Raw genomic sequence first — 6,854 nt, forward strand, 5'->3', positions numbered from 1 at the left:
TTCTAGCTTTCTGAGCTTCTTGTTGTCTGGACCTTCATCTCTTCGTTGTATCTGGCGGTAATCGCGCTTTCCTCCTTTGACTAAGTGACCGAGCTTTCCGTCTCTTAGAGCTCTTTCGATTTCTTGTTTTAAGCTGAAGCAGTCATCGGTCAAGTGACCCGTGTCTTTGTGGAATTCACAGAAGAGATTTGGGTCCTGACCCCTTTTGTTGCGCATCTGCAAAGGTGGTTTGAATTGATGGTTCTCTGTAGCTAAGACTTCAGAAGGTGTTTTAGTTAGTGGAGTCCACTGCTTTTCTCTATTTTCGCGCTTTACTTCTTTTCGATGGGCTATCTGATTGATCGTATGGCGTGCGTCGTCCCGTGGGGGGCTTCTTTCTCTGTTCCCAGAGGCCCTCCAGGGTTGATTTCTACCCCTTCGGTTGTTTCGATCGTGATGGTTGTGTGCGCGCTGACGGTGATCGTCACCGGTCAGTTGCCTATCTGTCTGCGCAATGGTTTTGGCTGCTTCAATGAAGGTTTCCCAATCTTTGGGTCCTCCGTCGCGCCCTTTGATTCTTTTGACCAGATCGTCGCATTTGACTGCTCGCATGAAGTGTGCGCGCATCATCTTTTCCGGTATGTCTCCAATTTCCAAACATTCTTTGTTGTACCTCGTAATAAAATCCTCTACGCTTTCGTAGTCTTTTCTGTATATGTTCAGACAATCACCTGGGTCTCTGGCGTGTCTTCGCTGTTGAGAAAAGTGTGCTAAGAATTTTTCTCGGAAGTCGACCCATGATTTGATTTTTCCAGCTGGTAAATTGTCGAACCAGATGCGTGCCGCACCAACGAAAGTTTGAGCGAACAAGTGACACCATGTTGGTAGGTTCCAACCACCTGTTGCTCCTGCGCCTTTGAACACCTGGAGGTGATCATCTGGGTCCGTCAACCCATTGTATTTACCTACGTTGTGTGGTAACTTTGTTTTGTCGATGGCCGCGCACGCGATTTCTGGAATAAATTTTGAATTTTCAGCCATGTCCTCAGGACGATAGCTCAAAGTGAAGTCATGTTCTGCTTTGGGGTTGTACCCCGCGCGCTTGGTTGGTTTGTAAGCCTCGTGCTCTGGAGGAAGTCTGCTAAACACTGTGGACTCTGCCTTGTACGTTGGGTCGTCTTCCTCCTCTTCCCATTCTGTATTCATGTTGCGTGCGCCCAAACGGGTTTGGATCGGCCTTCGTTGTTGATTGGAAGTTTGGACGAAGTTGCTCTCTGTTTCAGCATAGGTATCGCGCGTGTCTTGTATGCTGGGTCTTCTGACCTGTTGCACTGGTTCTCTTTCTGGTCGTAAGTTCCACGCGTTTGTCTGCTGAGCCGTGTGTGTACTCAGAGACCTTGGTTGTGGAGTTACGAATGCTGATTGGTTAGCCTGCGCTTGGAGCAAGGCTTGTTGCGCGCTGAGCTGCGTATAAACGAGGTTTATAGACGCCATCTGTTCGGCATACCAGGAAGCCAGAGTTTTTCCTTCGGGTAGCCCTAAAAGTGCAGAATAGTTGAGTTGTGCTTGTTCCGATGGTGCCGAAGGGCCTGGCCCATGGCTTACAGTCTGCATCGGCGGTGGGGTTTGATGTAACATCCCCGTTGGAGGTTGGAGAGCAGCCCCGTTTGTGGTTTGAGTGATGATTCTTGTTGGTGTTTGGAAAATGGGTCCAGTTGTGGTCTGGCTAGCAGCCCTGGACGCACTTCCAAAAATGGACGGAAACTCGTTGTTCAGCTGGCCTTCTTGGATGGTCTCGTTCCTTTGACCGCGTTGGACGTGTGCCGTGTCCGAAACGAGTTCAAAAGAAGAGATTTCTCCGTCGGCTGGGTGTGAATGATTCTTGTTGGCCATTTTCACGAGTGTTTTCTAAAAGAGAAAAAGAGGTGAGAGTGGTCTTGCAAAAAAGCGGATGGCGCCAATGTTGAAACAATGGTTAACACAAAGGATAACCAAGGGGGTCGTTTCACTTATGGGGTTCAACCTCTTCTCTTGCTCGTATCAAAGGCCCGAGATCTGCAAAACAGTAAACACCGTTAGTCTCGTTAAGAGGGGAAAGGGGGGGTTTTCCCTCTTAACCAGGCTCCGGCGTGAGAATAAGTACTGCTCTGAGATGAATAAAACAGTGTGTGTATAGAGTGAGTAAAGAGAGCCAAGATCCTTAACCTGAATGATGAAGGGTCCTATTTATAGCCGGATGGTGAAGAAGGAGGAAGCAGCTGTGCCAGCTGTGGGTGTGCGCCAGCTGTCCGACCAAGGGGAATATCCTCTTGGTCTGCTCTGTCGCGAAGGGTGTAGTGGTACACGTGGCGTCCTTTTATTCGCTTACGCTGGATACCTCGTACTGGTTGCGTCAGACTTGCTCCCTGGATTGTCGCAGGCCTATGTGGCCTTCTCTCAATGGTGACACGTGTTGTCCTTTATGTTGGACGAAGCATCTTTGATGCCAGCTATGGACCGCCTAGACATCTTCTGGAAGCTTCTAGAAGGTCTTGGTGACATGGATGCCTTGTGTGCACAAAAAGTGGTGTGGTCCCTGCCATGTAGGCAGGGAATTGGGACCATACCTCTTCAACTTCACATATAGGGTTTTTTTTTTTAAACAAACCTTAGATTTTTATATAATTAGAAAAAATATCCAAAAGTATAAAAGGATTTTAAATAAATAATCCTTATTTATCAACTATGAGAACCGCAATTTATGCTTATTGATTTAAATGTGATATATAAAACGAGTTTTTAACTATCTCACTTTCCCCATCCATGTGCAAATGTTTGTATGGGTTTCACAAGTTTTTTACTTAAAAAAGTTATATATTAGATGTCCTCTTATAAGTACATATAATTTTTATTTCTAATAGGATAGTTACAGATATCATTAGATGTAGATTGAAAAGGAAAAAAAAGGAATCCTAATCAGAAATCAAACACCTGTATATGTGACGTTTTTCCAATATATATTTTTTCCTTCACATGCTTAAAAGGTTATTATGTTTTATTATTTTTTACAAGCTATATTTATTGAATATGTATTCAAACTAAATTATGGGTATAAGTTTTTTTTTCCTTTCTTTTTTGTTTCTTCTTTTTTTTTCCTCTCAGTGACTTATAGTTTAACTGAAATTGGAGGGGAAGTGAAGATTTGAGTTTGAGATCATAAGTCTAAAGTTCAAATCCGATCACAACCGGGTTTTACTACAATGGGCCTTCGCCTTTAAGACGACGAGTTTTCCCTGAAACTAATGATAGTGAGTTTAAGCTACCTAGCACTATCTGCAATCGCGGGCGTATGAGATCGTCTTTTATCATTTAGTTACCCTGGCTAGCCAAACATTTATCTGTTGGCCGTTAAAAATAGTATAAGTTTTTTTTTCTAATATATTTTATATTAAATTGCATAAAAAATAGTATATGTATTGTACTGCTTCTTTATTATTTTTTGGTGCTAGTTTATTTATTAAAAGAAAGAATAGATGAAGTGATATAATCCTTCCTGTGGTCACAAGTTGTTCACGTTACCCAACAGAATATTAACCCCCAAACAAGGGAATGGACAAAGGGCAGTAACAAAGACTTCACAGGACAAGACAATTCTCTCTCCCACCAACACACCCTGCTCATTTTGGCGCTCCACCACCTTCATTTTTTTAATATATTCATTCATTTATAACAAAATTAGTAATAACCAGAATTGATCTCGCTGCGTTGCAGCAACATGACCTAAACTGAGAAAAATTATAAAACCGTAACACGAATTAATAACACCAAGTGACTCACGCGATGTAAAATGTAGACGATGTCAAACTTATACCGACACGTATTAACAAGTCGTGGGGGTCAAATAGATAATGTATAAAATTTCTAAAAAGCGGAGGGCAAAAGTGACAAATTTGAAACTCGAGGAAAGGAGAAAACTCTTTCAGTAAAAAAAAACTTGAGGGGCCAAATGTGACTATTAAACAAAATTTGGTGTTCGAACTCAAACTTATACCGACACGTAATATAAAAGTGACAAATTTGAAACTCGAGGGGCCAAATGTGACAATCAAATAAAATTTGGTGTTCGAACTCAAACTTATACCGACACGTAATATAAAAAGAAGAGTGACAATGAGATATTGTATAAACTTTTTAAAAAAACGTAGGGCAAAAGTGACAACAATGAAACTTGATTAAAAAGGGAAAAAAAATAATTCAATAAAAGACAAAAAATACGGAGGTGTCAAACTTGACCACCAAACAAATTTGGTGGACAAAATTAAAATTCAAAAAAGACACTGTAGCTAAGGACTTGATAAATTATTTATATTATATAATATATAATATATAATAATTACTGGGATTCTCAGATGTGGCGACGGAAATGAAGTCAGTATCGATTCATTTTGTTATAACATCGGTATGATATCGGGGCTCAATATAGCTCACAGAAGATATATGTCCAAGACGATATCGACACTTCTTTTAAATCAATCAAAGAACATAAAAACGAATACATGTACTGGTATTGGTGTTATTCGCTTAGAATTGGTTCGGTTCGGTTCGTCATGGCAGAACAAAAAATCATTTATATTTGATCCGTTCAATTTAAAAAAAAAATTTTGATCGGAACATTATAAAAAATAAGCATGTCACAACGGTATATTCGAAATTTTATAAAACTTTATATTATATTTTTACATCATATTTTATGATAATAACTATAAAAAAGCCAAGTTTGATTAGTTTCAGTGGTGATCCCATTTAATCACTTAACTTATGTTGAGGGACTGAAGGTGCTAACTGGGAAAGTTAAACTGATTGTTGTTGTGTTCGTTAAGTGAAAGGCTCAGATATATACTCGCGTACGGATTAGGGCAAGATTGATTAACTGAACAGCACGTCTCTTATATCTTGTTTAGACAGTCCTACGTTTCATCTTCTTGGTTTAATCATTCAATAGTTTAGGGCTTTTACTATGATCCTATTAATAAAAAAAACTCTATGCTTGTATTCGTCTATCTTATCTCAATTTTTCGAGAAGATTGATAATAGGGTAGGGATCCTAAGAGAAGTCCATCCTATTTAAGAAACTTGAGAAGCATTCTGGATCACACATTTTCCCTAAGCTTTTCGTAATATACACATACGTATAGTATAAAACTGAATATATACATATATGTATATTGTCAAATCTTGAATTATACACATATGTATGTAGTCAATCTTAAACTATACATATATGTATATTACGAAAAGCTTAGAGAAATTGTGTGGTCCAGAATGCTTCTCAAGTTTCTTAATTAGTCTAGTGCTTCTCACGTGATCTTAACCCATTGCTAGCATTAGACATCCATGTGTGTTAGGAGTCTCAATAAAACGGTTGGGGGTAAATCTTGTTGTGTTTGAGTTAAAAACCATGCTTCTTGACATACAAATTACTATATATAGAAGCATTCTCTATTGTATTACATATGTTCTTAGCTTACATTTAGTTACATAGAGCGCTACCAATTGAATATGAGGAAGATGATTAATTATTGTGAAAGATTTGTTGGAATATAAATATAAATTATTGTGAAAGATTTGTTGGAATATAAGGTGGAAGCAAGTGAACAACCATAGAAAAATATTTATAATAATGTCAACCATTTGCTTTTACTTTTATATACTTGTAATAGCGATGTTTATTGTTTCCCCATATGAATTTACATAGATTATAAAGTTACAGGTAGACGAATATATCTATTTAGACTTTAGATCATCTAAATACGTAGTTCTATTCTATTATTTCGTTAATTTCATTACCTCATCCATTATATTCCTTTGCCCATTTCATTATCCCATATGAATTTACATAGATTATAAAGTTATAGGGAATGCAAAGGATCATTACCATTCCATGTCTTGTCCAATTATCATGTGGAAATGAAATGAATTATTATCGTGTATTTTTTGGTATGCAAAAAAAAAAACGAAGGAATAAAATAGGCAGTGAGTGATGGGGTCGGTGGCAGTGATTGTGGGTGGTGATAGGTGGCGGTGGTGGTGGCGATCGATGGTGGTGGCTGCGAGTGGCGGTGACAGCGACGATGGGTGGCAGGGACGGGGGTGGCAGCGGCGGCGACCGTGGTGGTGGTTAGAGGCTGCGGCGAGCGGCATTGGATGCGATGGTGGTTGGTGGCGGCGGCGGGTAGCAACGGTGGTGGGTGGGGGCGAAGGTGGTGGGTTGTGGTGTTGTTAATGAATGGTACAAGAGAGAATGGAATGAAAACAAAAACACGAGGTGTGGATGAAATGATTTTGAGGGAATGAAATGCCTTATGGAATAAGTGATTCCATTCCATTGCCCAACCAAACACCTTTTTCTTAATTCCCTCGTAATGCTCCATTCCATTACGCCTCTCATTCCTGCATATAAAACACTACTCTATATCTATACGACGCGTATAGAGTTATACGAGTCGTATAGGAGCATGTTGCACAAAAAATTATCAGAGAATATTTATTTTTTCTCCATGTATACGACCCGTATAGAATGTTATATGACTCAAACCTCATATAATGTTATACGACCTGTATAGAATATTATATGACCTAATATTTTCTTCATCTATACGAGCCGTATAGCATTATATGACCCAATATTTATCATGTCAGATTATTCTATACGAACCGTATAACCTTATACGGCCCGTATAAAGTAAAGGCTATAAAAATAAAATTTTAAGGTGTGACTTTATTAACACTGTTTATGAATAACCATGTCTTTTACCGACATTCTACTATATCTTAAAAGACAAAGTCGGTGGGGTGACCCACCGGCTTTGCCTTAAACCCCCTTAACTTTTAAAATT

Source organism: Helianthus annuus, chromosome 12, assembly GCF_002127325.2.
Source record: "Helianthus annuus cultivar XRQ/B chromosome 12, HanXRQr2.0-SUNRISE, whole genome shotgun sequence".
NCBI classification, from domain to species: domain Eukaryota; kingdom Viridiplantae; phylum Streptophyta; class Magnoliopsida; order Asterales; family Asteraceae; genus Helianthus; species Helianthus annuus.